The 17,036-nt window shown below is 43.9% G+C and overlaps 1 long non-coding RNA gene and 1 other non-coding gene across 2 annotated transcripts; both read right to left on the reverse strand.

The window, feature by feature from the left end:
* Nucleotides 1-12,774: 12,774 nt before the first annotated feature.
* On the reverse strand, nt 12,775-14,857 carry LOC144339434 (uncharacterized). The gene is made up of 2 exons (XR_013414457.1): nt 14,801-14,857; nt 12,775-12,947 (listed from the first exon to the last, which is right to left on the reverse strand). It is a non-coding gene; the product is annotated as an uncharacterized LOC144339434 (long non-coding RNA).
* Nucleotides 14,858-16,703: 1,846 nt separating this feature from the next.
* On the reverse strand, nt 16,704-16,810 carry LOC114676509 (U6 spliceosomal RNA). Its single transcript, XR_003727580.1, has one exon. It is a non-coding gene; the product is annotated as a U6 spliceosomal RNA (small nuclear RNA).
* Between the last annotated feature and the right edge of the window lie 226 nt (nt 16,811-17,036).

The following is a 17,036-nucleotide window of genomic DNA, read 5'->3' on the forward strand; positions in this document are numbered from 1 at the left end:
AAAAAAAAAAATCAGCAGGAAGGAAGGCAGGTGATTGTTTGATTTTTCAGTTATTGTTGGTTGTTCTTGGAAATCCCCTTTGGTAACGGTGAGCCTTTGTTTTACTCTTCCTTTCCCTGGGTTAAAATTATGCCCTTGGAATGCAGGTGTTCCTACTGGGCGCAAATGCTTGTTTCCCTGTCTCCCCATCTCCTCCTCTTCATTTCCTTGTTTTCCCCCTGTCATACAAATAGATCCACAGTTGGGGGAAGTGTTGTTTTTAGGTCTGCTGGGATTATTAGGGGCATTGTTCCATGGCAGGACCCTCACCCAAATGTCAGGAGGGGGAGAAGGCCTTCCCTTGGCCTTCACCCTTGGCTCCTGAAATTAATCCAGACCACCTCCCACTTCATAAGCTTGTCTTGTCTGCTTTGTTCTCTTACTCTGTAACTTTGGTTCAGGTTTCCCAGGTCTCTATGATTTGTTTTGAATGTTTGTCTCAGTTTCAACTCACAACCTTTTCCCATCACACATTCTACTTCCAGCTCCCAGTGCTAGGACTGGGAAGAAGAAATACCTCCACACCACAATCAGCCAGCCCGCTCCTCTCCAGCCTAGGCCCCGGCCTAGACAACAGTCAGCCTGAAGGCTTAACTTTGTTACCAATAGTCAGAACTGAATTCCCACTTCTTCCGCATGAGGACAGCTCTTCTTCATAGTGACAGCTTCCCTTCTCCAGGAGCAACTTTATTTCTGAATGTTAAAAAAAAAAAATCCAAACACTTCCTTTTTTATTCAGAAACAAAGATTCCAGTGAGTCTCCCGTGATTAAAAAAAGAAAAAAAAAAAAGAGGAAAAAAGTTAAAAAAGAAAAAATAAATTAAAAACTCACCTGCTAACATGTGCATTGATGCATATCTTAGCTTAGGTTATCCCAAAGACGAAATCTCAGAGGAAGACCCGGGTCTTGGGTATAGATAGCTTTTTGAAAGGGGACCCTAGGAAGTAGGAGTGCAGGAGTAGGGAGAGTAAGAGGAGAAATAGGCCAGGCAAGGATGTAGGATTCCACTGGTTCCTGTTGCGGGCAGCCAGGGCTCACTGTTACTGGAGACCTTCTGTTGAGAATACACCTCAGAATTGTGCCTCTGAAGGGCCAGAGGCTGGGGCCTTCCCCCACTGGTTTCTTGTTCCTCCAGTGATTGGAAGTGTTGACACGCCCGGGCACTTAGGCCTTCTCTGTGTATGGACTAAGTGAACTACCGAAGCTTCCAACAAAACCCGAGGTGGAAAAGTTGAGGGACTCCACAGCTGCCTGAGGTGGGAGCTGCCAGTGTGCATGGAGAATGGCCACTCTGGCTGCAGCTGAAACCCTAGTCAGGCTGAGGGGAAGGGGAATACACTCCAAACAGCATCTGCTGCTATTCACGAACAGGAATTTAAAGCTATCTTCTTTACCCAACGCAAAAAACCCCAAACATTTTAAAATGGAAACAGCCCCATGACCTGATAGAACTTCTGCTGCTGTTTCTTCACATTAAGAAGATGGGATGCTCAAAGCCAGCTTGTGCACTGTCAGGGCCAATGGAAAGACCCTTTCCACTGGAGTTCCTCCTCTTCCAGCTCTTGCGTTTCTATGTACAGTGAATTTCACCAGCTAAAGTCAGACCAAAAAGATGTTCCTTCCTAGCCCTGTTGTCACTCTTCGTCAGAGTCTTTAAGGAAGTTGAGGTGGGCAAGGCTTGGAGACAGAATTTTTTCCTCTTGTCTAAGCTGAGGTTTTGAAAACATTCAAAGCCAAGCTGCAAACTGGTTCAAATCGGGACTGCAGTTATTTCCACAGTAGAGCAGTTCCCAGTGTCTTCAAAGATAGAGAAGATGAGAGAAGTTCTTCCTAATCGGAAATGGCTCATTGGGAAGGACTTATGGGGCAACCAATGCGAGTCTGGATGACTGCTGCGAGGTTTGGGACTGGGTAGAGGAGAGGTTGGGGTTGCTTAGCAGGAAGGCCTTGTGGTGCCATTTATGGGAGACACTTTACTATGCCAACAGATGACCTTCTGAAGCCTGTGACTCTCAGCTGGGTGTGATGATTCACATCTGGTAATCCTAGTACTTTGAGAGGCCAAGGCAGAAGGATTGCTTGAAGCCAGGGGTTTGAGATCAGCCTGGGTAACATAGTGAAATCCTGTCTCTATAAAAATTTTTTTAAATGGCTGGACATGGTGGTGTGTGCTTGTAATCCCAACTACTTAAGAGGGTGAGGTGGAAGGATTGCTTGATCCCATAAGTTCAAAGCTGCAGTGAGCTATGATCACACTACTGCAGTCCAGCCTGGGTGACAGAGCAAGATCCTTTCTTAATAATAAATAAATAACAAAATAACTAAAGTCTGTGACCCTCGAGGGTACTTGCTTAAAATTACACTGCCTACTATAGGATTCCTCAGACAGCAAGATTATTCTTTCTTTTTTTAGAAACAAGATTTCGTTCTGTCACCCAGGCTAGAGTGTAGTGGCATGATCATAACTCACTTCAGCATCGATCTCCCAGGCTTAAGTGAGCCTCCCACCTCAGCCTCCCAAGTAGCTGGGACTACAGGTATGTGCCACCATGCCTGGCTATTTTTTTTTTTTTTTTTAATTTTTAGCAAGAGATGAGGTCTTGCTATATTGCCCAGGCTGGTCTTGAACTCCTGAACTCAAGTGCTTCTCCTACCTTAGCCTCTCAAATTGCTGGGATTACAGACATATATGGCTACACCCAGCCAAGATTATTCTTTCGTTTTGTTTTGTTTTTTTGAGACGGAGTCTTACTCTGTTGCCCAGGCTGGAGTGCAGTGGCACAATCTTGGCTCACTGCAACCTCCGCCTCCAGAGTTCTAGCAATTCTCCTGCCTCAGTCTCCCGAGTAGCTGGGACTACAGGTGTCCGCCACTACACTCAGCTAATTTTTGTATTTTTAGTAGAGATGGGGTTTCACCATATTGGCCAGGCTGGTCTTGAACTCCTGGCCTTGTGATCTGCCTGCCTCGGCCTCCCAGAGTGCTGGGATTACAGGTGTGAGCCACCGCACCCAGCCAAGATTATTCTTAAAATGGATAGACAGGCAATCCTGACTATGAGGTAGGATAACTCAGGAGATATGAGACCCTTCTTATTTTTCTTTTTTTTTTTTTTTTTGAGACCCTTCTTAATAGTTGATAACATAGCTTTATCTTTTTGAGAAAGGCTGGGTGTACTCTACTCATAGATATTATTCTTTATGATAACTACCATGTATTATACTCAGAGCATGAACACAGACCTTTATCTACGTTTGCTAATTTGATACACAAATGTCCAGTAGATCTATTATCACTAGTTGACAAATGAGGCAACTGTGGCTCACTGAGATTAAGTGATTTAGAGTCGTATAGCTTCATAAAGAGCAGAGCTGGTGTATTAGGCCATTCTTGCATTCCTATAAAGAAATACCTTGCTGGGTGACGTGGCTCAGGCTTGTAATCTCAGCACTTTGAAAGTCTGAGGTGGGTGGATCATGAGGTCAGGAGTTCGAGACCAGCCTGGCTAACATGATGAAACTCCATCTCTACTAAAAATACAAAAATTAGCCAGGCATGGTGGTGCACACCTGTAATCCCAGCTACTCAGAAGGCTGAGGCTCGACAATTGCTTGAACCTGGAGGTAGAGGTTGCAGTGACCTGAGATTGCTCCATTGCACTCTAGCTTGGGTGACAGAGTGAGACTCCATCAAAAGAAAGAAAAAAGAAAAGAAATGAAAAGAGAAAAGAGAAGTACCAGAGACTGGGTAATTTATATTTTTTAAAAAAGAGGTTTAATTGGCTCATGGTTCTTCAGGCTGTACAGTGAGCATAGAGGCATCTGCTTTGGGGGTAGCCTCAGGAAGCTTTCAATCATGGCGGAATGCAAAGGGGTAGCAGGTGTCACATGGTGAAAGAAGGAGCGAGAGAGAGAGAGAGTTGGGGAGGCAGGGGTGCCATACACTTTTAAATGACCAGACCTCGCAAGCACTCACTATCACACAGACAGCACCAAGCCATTATGGATCTGCCCCCATGATCCAAACACTTCCCGCCAGGTCTCACCTCCAGCACTGGAGATTACAATTCAACATGAGATTTGAGTGGGGACAAATATCCAAACTATATCATTCTGCCCTTGGTTCCTCCCAAATCTCATATCCTTCTCACACTGCAAAATATAATCATGCCTTCCCAGCAGTCCCCCAAAGTCTTCACTCATTCTAGCATTAACTCAAAAGTCCAAAGTCTCATCTGAGACAAACCAAATCCCTCCCACCTATGAGCCTGTAAAATAAAAAACAAGTTAGTCATTCCCAAGATACAGTGGGGGTATTGGGTAAGCCTTCCTATTCCAAAAGGGAGACATTGGCCAAAAGAAAGAGGCTACAGGTTTCACACAAGTTGGAAACCCAGCAGGGCAGTCATTAAATCTTGAAGCTCCAAAATAATCTCCTTTGACTCCATGTTCACCATCCAGGGCATACTGGTGTGAGGAGTGGGCTGCTCAGGCTTTGGGCAGCTCTGCCCCTGTGGCTTTGCAGGGTGCAATCTCTGAGATTGCTCTCATGGGCTGGAGTTGAGTACCTGTGGCTTTTCCAGGTACAGGGTGCAAGCTGCCAGTGTATCTACCATTTTGGGGTCTGGAGGATGGTGGCCTCTTCTCACAGCTCCGCTAAGCAGTGTCCTGGTTGGAACTCTGTTTGGGGCCTCCAACCCCACATTTTATCTCCACGTTGCCCTAGCAGAGTTTATCTGTGAGGGCCCTGCCCCTGCAGCAGGCTTTAGCCTGGACATCCAACCTTTTCCATACATTCTGTGAAATCTAGGCAGAGGCTGCCAAGGAACCACCACTCTTGCACTCTGTGCACCTGCAGGCTTAACACCACATGAAATCCACCAAGGCTTACAGTTTGCATTGTCCGGAGCAGTGGCCTGAGCTATATGTGGGCCACTTTGAGCCGCAGCTGGAGCTGGAGCACCTGGATGTGGGAGCAGTGTCCCAAGGCTGTGCAGTGGGGCCTAGACCCATGACACCATTCTTCTCAGGCCTCTGGGCTCTGGGCCTGTGATAAGAGGGGTCACCAAGAAGGTCTCTGAAATACCTTTGAGGCCTTTTCCCCACTGTTGTGGCTATTAACACTTGGCTCCCTTTCAGTTGTGCAGATTTATCTAGCAAACAGTTGCTCCATAGTCTGCTTGAATTCCTTTTCCAAAAAAGCTTTTTCTTTCTCTGCCACATGGCCATGCTACAAATTTTCCAAATTTTTATACTCCATTTCCTGTTTAAATATAAATTCCAACTTTAGGTCATTTATTTGCTCCCTCATCTGAGCATAGGTTGTTAGAAGCAGCCAAGCCACTTCTTGAATTCTTTGCTGCTTAGAAATTTATTCTGCCAGATGCCCTACGTCATCACTTTTTTTTTTTTTTGAGATGGAGTCTTGCTCTGTTGCCCCATCTGGAGTGCAGTGGAGTGATCTCGGTTCACTGCAACCTCCACATCCCAGGTTCAAGCTATTCTCCTGCCTCAGCCTCCCAAGTAGCTGAGATTACTGGCGCCCGCCACTATGCCCCACTAATTTTTTGTATTTTTAGTAGAGACGGGGTTTCACCATGTTGGCCAGGCTGGTCTTGAACTCCTGACTTTGTGATTTGCCTGCCTCAGCCTCCCAAAGTGATGGGATTACAGACATAAGCCACGGTGCCCAGCTTCGGTCATCACTCTTTAGTTCAAACTTCCACAGATCCCTAGGACATGAGCAGACTGCAGCAACGCTCATTGCTAAAGCATAACACGTGTGACCTTTGCTCCAGTTCCCAATAAGTTCCTCATTTCCATCTGAGACCTTGTCAGCCTGGTCTCCACTGTCCATATCCCTATCGGCATTTTGGTTACAACTATTTAACCAGTCTCTAAGGAATTCCAAAATTTCCCTCATTTTTCTGTTTTCTTCTGAGCACTTCAAACTCTTCCAACCTCTGCCTGTTAGCCAGTTCCAAAGTCTCTTCCACATTTTCAGGTATCTGTAGAGCAATGACCCACTCTTCAGTACCAATTTTCTGTATTAGGCCATTCTTTCATTGCTATGAAGAAATACCTGAGAAGGGTAATTTATTAAAAAAAAAGAAGAGGTTGAATTGGCTCATGGTTCTGCAGGTTCTACAGGAAGCATAGTGGCATCTGCTTCTGGGGAGGTCTCATGGAGCTTCCAATCATGGTGGAAGGCAAAGAGAGAGCAGGCATGTCACATGGTGAAAGCAGGAGCAAGAGAGAGAAAGTATGTGTGGGGGAGGTGCCATGCACTTTTAAATGACTAGATCTTGTGAGAAGTCACTATCATGAAGATAGCACCAAGCCATGAAGCATCTGCCCTATGGTCCAAACACCTCCCAATAGGCCCGATCTCCAGCATTGGGTATTATAATTCAACATGAGATTTGTGCAGGGACAAATAACTAAGTTATATCAGCTGTGATTCTAAACAAGTTCATGGGCAAGGACAGAAATATGGCTCCTGTCACGATTCCATATATGCCTTTAAAAAAAAAACAACTGGCTGCTCTATGCAGTAGTCATTCTTTTGTTTCTTTTATTCTTTTTTTTTTTTTTTTTGAGACGGAGTTTCGCTCTGTCGCCCAGGCTGGAGTGCAGTGGCCGGATCTCAGCTCACTGCAAGCTCCGCCTCCCGGGTTCGGGCCATTCTCCTGCCTCAGCCTCCTAAGTAGCTGGGACTACAGGCGCCCGCCACCTTGCCCGGCTAGATTTTTGTATTTTTTTAGTAGAGACGGGGTTTCACCGTGTTAGTCAGGATGGTCTCGATCTCCTGACCTCGTGATCTGCCCGTCTCGGCCTCCCAAAGTGCTGGGATTACAGGCTTGAGCCAGCGCGTGAAAAACTTGAAAAAATTTTTTTAAAAAACCTTTTATTTTACATTCAGGGGTGTGTGTGCAGGTTTGTTACATATGTAAATTTCCTGTCGCAGGGGTGTGGTGTACAGATTATTTCATCAGGTAGGAAACACAGTACCTGATAGATAGTTTTTCAATTCTCACCTTCCTCCCAACTTCCACCCTCAAGTGGGCCCCGGTGTCTGTTGTTGCCTTTTTTGTGTTCATGGGTACTCAGTGTTTAGCTCCCACATATAAATGAGAACATGTGATATTTGGTTTTCTGTCCCTGTGTTAGTTCACTTAGGATAATGGCCTCCAGCTCCATCCATGTTGCTGCAAAGGACATGATCTCATTCTTTTTCATGGCTGCATAGAATTCCATGGCGAATATGTACCACATTTTCTTTTCTTTTTTTTTTTTTGGAGACAGAGTCTCACTCTGTCACCCAGGCTGGAGTGCAATGGTGTGATCTTGGCTCACTGCAACCTCTGCCTCCCGAGTTCAAGCGATTCTTATGCCTCAGCCTCCTGAGTAGCTGGGATTACAGGTTTCTGCCACCATGACTGGCTAATTTTTGTATTTTTAGTAGACACAGGGTTTCACTATGTTGGCCAGGCTGGTCTTGAACTCCTGACTTCAGGTGATCCACCCGCCTCGTCCTCCCAAACTGTTGGGATTACAGGTGTGAGCTGCCGAACCTGGACATTTTTTAAATCCACTCTACTGTTGATGGGCATTTAGGCTGATTCCATGTCTTTGCTGATTACGTATTTTATAGATCCAGGAAGACAGGCAACCTAATGAGTCAGCTTGCACCTCTATAAAGTAGTATAGCAAATGGTTCAGAGCTCAGACTTTGGGGTCAGGTGATTTCTTTTTTTTTATTTTAATTTTTTGAGACAGGGTCTCACTCTGTTGCCCAGGCTGGAGTGCAGTGGCATGATCTCAGCTTCCTGCAGCCTTGACCTCCCGGGATTAGATGATCCTCCCACATCAGCCTCTTTAGTAGCTGGAACTACAGGTATGTGCCACCATGCCCAGACAATTTTTGTATTTTTTGTAGAGACAGGGTTTTGCCATGTTGCCCAGGCTGGTGTCAAACTCCTGGGCTCAATCGATCTGCCTGCCTCGGCCTCCCAAAGTGTGATAATCTCCACCTGAAGATGATCAGGTGGAGATTCAGATTCAGATCACGTGAATCTCCCTGAAGATTACCAGGAAGTGAAATTAGATACAAAATTGTGTCCATGTCTTTCTTACAGTCTGTACTTGCTCTGTGTGTTGAGTGTGTGCTTTTGTCCTGGAAGTTAGTCATGAGAAACTAAATGTTTTCCAGAAACAAATAACAAAATATTCGAGCACAAATAATACTTTGTATCCTTCTACAAGATGCATTTTGTTCTGATTATAAAAATCTGCTTATTCATCAGATTGCACATTTATATTTGGTAGCAAATTTCAGAAGTTTGCGTGAACAAGCTTCCTTGAGAAAGTGTGGAAGGAAGAGCTTGAGTTCATACCCAGCAGAAATGAAACTGCTGGTTTTATGGGTTTGCAGGTCTCCTTACAACGTGGAGAAACCTGTTTGAAAATCTTCACTTGCCTCTCAAGGGCTGAAATTTTCTTCTCCTTTTTTTTTTTTTGAAGCTATAGATATGTATTTTTGTTGTGTTTCATCCAATTTCCCAATAAGCCATTAGAAAGAAATTCCTCCTTGGGATCCTGGACAAGCAATGTGCTGGCACATAGTAGGTGCTCCACGGAGTCAATGCTCTTTAGTAGTGAAAGAGACTTTCAAGCTCATGAGCCTGCAGTGAACATCTGTGACTCTGACCTGTTCATTTGATAGCAAAACTTCTCAAAACAGGTCTTTCTATATTTTGCTGTCTCCATTTGTCCACATTTCATGGTGTCAATCAGGGTGTGGTCCCGTCCGCTGAAATCGCTGTGGTCAAGGTTTCAGAAAGGCCCGTGTCACAGAGTTTTGTGGTCACTTCTCTGTCCACCCGTTCTTCCACTACCCAGTAGCATTAGACACAGTGGACCACTCCCTCCCGCTTGAAATGTTTTTTCCAGGACTTTCATGAAACCACAGTCTCCTGGTTTTCTCCTCTCCACTCCTACTTCTTCTCTTTTACTGACTTTCTGCTGCTGTTGGCTTCTAATTTTCCCAGGCCCTAGGCTGTCTCCATTTTTTTCTCTGGAAATATTCCTTCCAGGCCTCTGGCTTTAAATACTATCTGTTTACTGATGATTCTCAAACTTATGCCTTGATCTCCAGTCTCAAGTGTTCAGCTTCTTTTGAACATATTCACTTTGAGGTTTTTGTCAGGTGTCTTGGATATCTGACAAAAACCTCAAAGTTAGTATGTTCAAAAAAGAACTCTTGACCGCGTGTGGTAGCTCACACCTGTAATCGCAGCACTTTGGCAGGCAGAGTTTGGGAGATCACTTGAGGCCAGGAGTTTGAGACCAGTCTGGCCAACATGGTGAAACCTGGTCTCCACTAAAAATACAAAAATTAACTGGGTGTGGTGGTGCATACCTGTAATTCCAGCTACTCAGGAGGCCATGGCATGAGAATTGCTTGAACCCAGGAGACGGAGGCTGCAGTGAGCCGAGATCCCACCACTGCACTCCAGCCTGGATGACAGAGTGAGACTCTGTCTTCAAAAAAAAAAAAAAACAACTCTTGGTGCTTTTTCTCCCAATAAGCTCTTCCCCTGATCTTCCTCTGCTTGGTAATAATACCACCCTTTACCCAGTTGCTCAAGCCAAAAATGTAGGTCATCCTTTCTTCCTCTCTTTTTCTCATCCCCATAGCCAAAGGCTTAATAAGTCCTGCAGGCCGCTTCTCCTGAATACATGTGCAAAATTCACACACTTGTGTTTTTGACTCTATCATCTCTCATCTGGATTACTGTCATAGTCTGCTAACTGGTTTCCCTGCTTTCATGTTTTTCCTCCAATAATCCATTCCCAGAGAGAATTTTTTAAATATGTAGGTGGGATATTGTGGCTCACTGCTTTAAAACCCTCTGGTGGCTTCCCACCACACTTAGAATAAAATTCAAATTCCTCAACAATACTTACAAGGCACTTAGCCCAGGCATCAGTAGATTTTTCTGTAAAGGACCAGATAGAACATATTTCAGGTTTTGGGAACCTATGTGGTCTCTGTTGCAACTGCTCGATTCTGCTATTAGACTCTACCATAGACAATATGGTAAACAAATGAATGTGGCTATGTTCCAACAAAAGTTTGTTTATAAAAACAGCCAATGGGCTGGGTTTGGCCTGTGGATTATAGTTGCCACATCCCTGATCCAGCCCCTTCCTACCTTTCCAATTCCATTGCACACCACTCTGCCCTTCACTATGGCCCAGTCCTACTCCCCAAGGCTGGAAGCCAAGATGGTGGCCACCAGTTTCTTCCCTTCCTATAGGCTAATGTCACGTCCTTGAATATGCTGGCTCCATGATTGTGTGCGATTAAATTAATGTTCTGGGACTTCTGAGCTGAGGCTTTAAGATTAGCAGCTTCTGCTGTCTCTCTTGGAATCCAGCTACCATGTTGTAAGAAACCAAAAGCCTCACAGATAAGACGCATGGAGGAGAACTGAGGAGCCCTGGGCCATAACCTCAGATGAGCCCCCAGCCAGCAGCATTGACTGCCGGCCATGTGACTAAGCCATCTTGGATGTTCCAGCCTAGTCAACCTTCCACATGACGGCAGCCAGCTAGCATCACACGGAACAGAACTCTCTAGCTGAGTCTAGTCATCTTACAGAATTGAAGAGATAAAACAGTTATTACTTTTAGCCATTACGTTTTGATGTTTTGTTTTGCAGCAACAGATAATGGAACACCGACCTGGTTTCTGTTCCTCAAACCCACCTAGCTCATTCCCGCATGAGCAGCAGCTGCTCTCTCTGCTCAGAACACATTTTCCCCCGGTGATTCACTTGGTTGGTTCACTTCATCTTTCTATTCCTTACATATTTTTCAAATAGACTCAGAACCAACACACCATTTCATTTTCAGGCCAACCTGTAGCACCTCAGTTTTCCATTGGAAAGTCACCCTTTCTTTACTTTCAGCCCCTGTGGCTGAACACCCTCTTTTCTCACCCCACCCTCCTCTGGACTCCAGGGCAACTTGTAATTGAGGCCAAGCCAATGAGTAACTTTACTCCCTGCCCCTGAGTCAATAACTGAGGGCTTAGTTATTGATTCAGGGAAGAGTGTATGAGCCAAATCAGTGCAATAAGAGTTAGTCCCAGGAGTTACTGGTGAGGAGAGACTCTTAGCTGGGGTTGTTAAGCTGCTTTAACATAAGCCTGGAGCTGCTAGTGCCCAGCTGCTTAGCACAAGGGGCAGGTGTGTCTGGGAAGGGAGGCAACACAGAGGAGGACAGGGCAGAGACAGAGAGAGAATGCTGGATGTAACCATACCTGAAGCTAAATTTACTTGGGCTTTTCAGTTACACGAGCCAATACACTTTCCACTCCACTATTACCTCTCCTTTCCTTTGGTGAAGTCAGTTTGAGATGTGCTTCTGTCACTTGCTCCTAAAACATCAATTGCTTGACTCATCCTCTACCCTTTCCACCAAATATTAGGTTGAACCATATGAAATTGCCATTCTTGTAGATTAAAATGACTGAATAACAGTAATTTTATATGCAAATTTATTCAGACACTTCCAGAGATGGGGGATTCACTGCTATTGAGGCAGCCCAATTAATAATTGAACAGATTTATCCAATAGAATGTTTTAAAAAAATTGTCCAGGTACAGTGGCTCACGCCTGTAAGCCCAATGCTTTTGGAGGCTGAAACAGGAGCATCATTTGAAGCCAAGAGTTCAAGACCAGTCTAGGCAACATAGTAAGACCCTTGTCCCTACAAAAAAAATTGGTGGCGCATTCCTGTAGTCCTGCCTACTCAGGAGGTTGAGTCAGGAGGATCACTTGAGTTCAAGAATTAGAGTTTACAGTGAACTGTGGTCACACCACTGGACTCCAGCCTGAGCAACAGAGTAAGACCCTGTCTCTATTAAAACACACATACACACACCATAAATCCATCTTCCTGATGCTTCTCAGTTCTGAGCACTCTCCTCTGAGCACATTTCCTGTATTGTGTAGCATTTGACAACAAAAATGCTGAGAGGGAGGTCCCCCCACCCAGGCAGAAAAGCATGAGATTATCACCTTTTTATTATAGGCACAGTGCTTGTAGAAATGCATTCTAAGATGTCTAACTTTTAAAAAATGTGCTGCTTTAAGCCATGTCTTCTCTATCTTGTTCTAGTTTATTCCAAACTAAGTTAAGGACCTTACAGTTAACTCCAGTGATTTTTACCATATTCAGTTTAGTGTACCACCTTTCCCCTTTTTGCCCACTGGGTCAAAGTTTGTATTCATTATTCTCTCCAAAGTTGTTAGGATACAACAACACAATGCAAATAAAATGCCAAGATATTTGTGGATCATGACTGTCCAATCCAGGGTGGATTTTGCAAGCTTGGGAAGTGAGCAGTCTTTATATTCATCCAAGTCACTACTACAAATGTTGAAAAGGACAGAACTGATAATTAAGCCCAAAGGAATGTATATGGTTGGACAGTGATTCACTAACCTTTAGGTTTGGTTGTTCAGTCAGTACTACTTCTCTGACCTGGGTCAGCAACATCCTTGTTTCTCAGCCTTGTCTACACAAAGTAATAGTGTAGTCTACAGGAAGTAATCAATATCTTGCTGAAATCTATAAGGGGCTCCTCATTATTGAGTATTCATTATCCCGTTCCTGAAGTTAAGTAGAGCAGTGTGTCATTTAGGACAGACTGAGCCACTGTAGCAAATAGACTCAGATGTTTAATGATTCTACATGATGAAATGTTATTTCTAGTACAGGTAACAAGAAATCAGGGTGCTCAAGTTGGTGGGGGTGCTATCCTCCATGCAGTCACTCAGGGATCTAGGTTGTCTCCATCTTGTAAATCTGTCATTCTCCAGGGCCCCACTGTCATCTGCATCCAGTCAAAGAAGAGGAAAACACACAAAGGAGCACATGTGAGTGATTTTTGTCAGACAGGCATGAAAGTGGCATGTCACTGCTGTTCACTTTGTCACAAAGCCACACCTAGCCAAATGGTAGGTAGGGAAATGCTGTTGACTTTGTTGCATAAAGAAGGGGAGAATGGATTTGGTGGACAGCTAGTTATCTCCACCATAGACAGCTAACATCATTATGATACAAAATTAATCACTCATAAACTGACTACACATCCATTCCTTTCAAAACCAAGCTTCCACCACTGCCCATTGTGTCACAGTCTTTGTTCATTATTTTCTCTATAGTTGTCAGGTTACAACAGCACAATGCAACATAAATTACATAAATATTGATGGCAAAGTGAAACTGTCAGTCTTGCAAAATAAGAAAGATTTTTTAAAAATTAGGAAAGCAATTTTGGGGAACTGCCCTAATCATTTGCTAAGCCATTGACATATGAGGGAATAGCAGCATTAGATGAGAGAAAAATCTATGAGGATAAGGACCAAAAAGATACTTCAAATGAGAATGATTTGAATATCAAAGAGGTAAGAGAGACACCTGGGAAAATTAACAAAGACCTCAGCTATTTTTGCCAAAATTACACTGTTTATGATTGTGCTGTGAAAGTCAAATCTGAATCGACCAATTTTTTATTATATGATCATATAATTTTACCAGAAAAATGTATGCAAAAATTCCTCAACAGCTGATTGATTCATTTTTGTGATTATTGTTATTTTAAGAACCAGCTGGCTGGAGTCCTCTTGCCTGGCTTCCCCTCCAAGACTCAATCTCTAAATGTTGGGATGCCCCAGAGCTGTGTCCTGGTCCTCTTTTCCTCCACATCTCCCCCCTTCTAAGTGATTTCAGTCCCTTGATCTCATTCAGTCCCTTGGCTTTAAATGGCATCTACATGCAGTTGACGCCTAAATTTATATCTGCAGTCTTGGCCTGTCCCCTGAGTTTCAGATGTCTATCCTACTGTCTACTTGACATCTCTTCTTGAGTGTTTAATAGCCTTCAGACTTGGGTGCCTGAAAACAGGCTTCTTGATTGCAAAACTGTTTCTTAAGTCTCCCCTACCTCATTCTGTAAATGGCAGCTTCAGTCAGCTGCTTGCTCAAGCCAAAATCTTGAGTTATTCTTGATGTCTCTGCCTCTGCCCTCCCCTGCCCCCACATCAGTTGGAATTGCAAGTTTTGTTGGGGCTAATTTCCAACTATAACCTAAATCAACTCCAGTCCATCTCTCCACTACCATCGGACCCCAAGCCCAGGCAGCCACATCTCTCACTAGGGCCCTGGGACAGCCTCCTGACCTGTATCCCTGCTCCTGCTCTTGCCTTCATGGCCATTTCATGTCCACACAGCAGCCCCAGTGATCACTGAAGCAAATACATCGACTGTGTCATTCTTCGAATTCAGTCCCTTCAATGCTTCCCATCACTTTTATAATAACTGTAAAAAGTTATTATAAAACCTATTATAAAGGCTGGACGTGGTGACTCATGCCTATAATCCCAGCACGTTGGGAGGCCAAGGCGGGTGGATCACTTGAGCCCAGGAGTTCAAGACCAGCCTGGACAACATAGTAAGACCCATCTCTATTTTTAAAAAATAAAAAATACAAATTAAAAACCAAAATAGACTAGCTAGTGATAAAGATAATTGCTGTGAAGAAAACAAAACAGGGTAATGAGATAGAGAGGTATATTAATCCATTCTCACACTGTTAGGAAGAAATACCTGAACCTGGGTAATTAAAGGACAGAAGCTGAATTGACTGACAGTTCTGCATTGCCTGGGGAGGCCTCAGGAGACTTACAGTCATGCTGGAAGGCAAAGGAGAAGCAGGCACCTTCTTCACAGGGTGGCAGGACAGAGTGAGTGCAAGCAGGGGAAATGCCAGACACTTATAAAACTATCAGATCTTGTGAGAACTCATTCATTATCACGAGAACAGGATGGAGGAAACTGCCCCCATGATCCAATCACTTCCCACCAGGTCCCTCCCATGACACAATTCAAGATGAGATTTGGGTGGGGATACAGCCAAACTATAGAAAGAGGGCTGGAGGAGAAACTGCTCCAGATGGGAGTTGGAGAAGGTCTCGCTATGGATGTGACATTTGGGCTGAGATGTGGATGATGAGAAGGAGTCAGGCAGCTGTGCCCTGGAGGAGAGAGCGATGCAGACAGCAGAATCTCTGAGGACAGAGCCAGCTGACAGCCCATGTGGTGCTCAGAGTGAGCCAGGAGGAGAGGTGGTGAGAGGAAGTGTGAGGTGTGGGCACAAGTCAGATGAGGTGGGGCCTGGAAGGCTGCAGAGAAGAGTTTAGGTTTATAAAAGTGCTTTTATAGTAGCCTTTTTATAATAGGTTTTATTTTATTGTTTGTTTGCTTATTTATTCATTTATTTATTATTTTTTGAGGCGGAGTTTCGCTCTTGTTGCCCAGGCGGGAGGGCAGTGGCATGATCTCGGCTCATCGCAATCTCTGTCTTGTGGGTTCCAGTGATTCTCCTGCCTCAGCCTCCTGAGTAGCTGGGATTACAGACATGCGCCACCACACCTGGCTAATTTTGTATTTTTAATAGAGACGAGATTTCTCCATGTTGGCCAGGCTGGTTTTGAACTCCCAACCTCAGGTGATCTGCCCGCCTCAGCCTCCCAAAGTGCTAGGATTACAGGCTTGAGCCACCACACCCGGCCTATTTTTTTTTTTTTTTTTTTTTTGAGACAGGGTTTCTCTCCTGTCACCCAGGCTGGAGTGCAGTGGTGCGATCTTGGCTTACTGCAACCTCTGCCTACCCACTTGAAGTGGGTTCAAGTGATTCTCCCACTTCAGCCTCCTGAGCAGCTGGGATTACAGGTGCCCGCCACCATGCCTGGCTAATTTTTGTATTTTTAGTAGAGATGGGGTTTCACCATTTTGGCCAGGTTGGTCTCAAACTCCTGACCTCAGGTGATCCCAAAGTGTCGGGATTCCAGGGTGTGAGCCACCATGCTGGCCTATGTTGCTTTTTTATGTATTTAACCATTGGTCTGTCTTCCCTTGGACTATAAGCTCCACTAGAGCCGAGGCTTTGTCTCCTTTGTTCACTGTCACATTTTCACTTGCCAGAGGCTGGCACATAATACATGGCCAATAAATACTTGTCAAATAAATAATATAATTTCTTATATTATATATAAGAAATAATATAATTGAAATTAATTTATTTGAAATTAATATAATTTCAAATAAATATAATTTCTTATATTTTTAAAATACAAGAAAAATTTCTTAACATTATTTTAAGTTTTATCTTCCAGAGTAAAGTCCTGATAAATACCTTTTTTCACCATTTAATAGGGAATTTTGGCTTCCTTTATAAGTGAATTTATTTAAGTGGCCTTTTCCTGGACTATTTATCTGGATCTATCTTGCTTCTTTCCTTCCTTAGATTTCTTAGACTAATAAACCATGGAATAAGGAAGTGAGGGCTGTGCTGACATGATTTGTTCTTGGTTAACCTGAGCTGGGTCATGGTGATGAGTCATTTTTCTTCTTGGGACACAGAAGTACCCTCTCCTCCTTAAAATCCATTCTAGAATAGTGTCTGCAAAATGTTATGCTCATTGGTTTGCAGAGTATAGAACTTTCTTTCTTCTGTTTCCCCCCCTTTTTTTAGCAAGGGCCATCACTTCAACAGGATCTTTCTTCTTCTTTTTTTTTTTTTTTTTTAATTTTTAATGGAACACTTCCCAAATTTGCATGTCATGGTTGTGCAGGGGCCATGCTAGTCTTCTCAGTATAATTCCAATTTTAGTATACGTGCTGCTGAAACAAGCACTCTTTCTTCTTTTTATTATTTATTTATTTATTTATTTATTTATTTATTTTTGAGATGGAATCTTGCTCTGCTGCCCAGGCTGGAGTGCAGTGTCGCCATCTTGGCTCATTGCAACCTCCGCCTCCTAGGTTCAAGCAATTCTCCTTTCTCAGCCTCCCTAGTAGCTGGGACTAGTTGCATGCCACGGTGCCCGGCTAATTTTTGTATTTTTAGTAGAGATGGTTTT

Source organism: Macaca mulatta, chromosome 2 (genome assembly GCF_049350105.2).
Source record: "Macaca mulatta isolate MMU2019108-1 chromosome 2, T2T-MMU8v2.0, whole genome shotgun sequence".
Lineage (NCBI taxonomy): Eukaryota > Metazoa > Chordata > Mammalia > Primates > Cercopithecidae > Macaca > Macaca mulatta.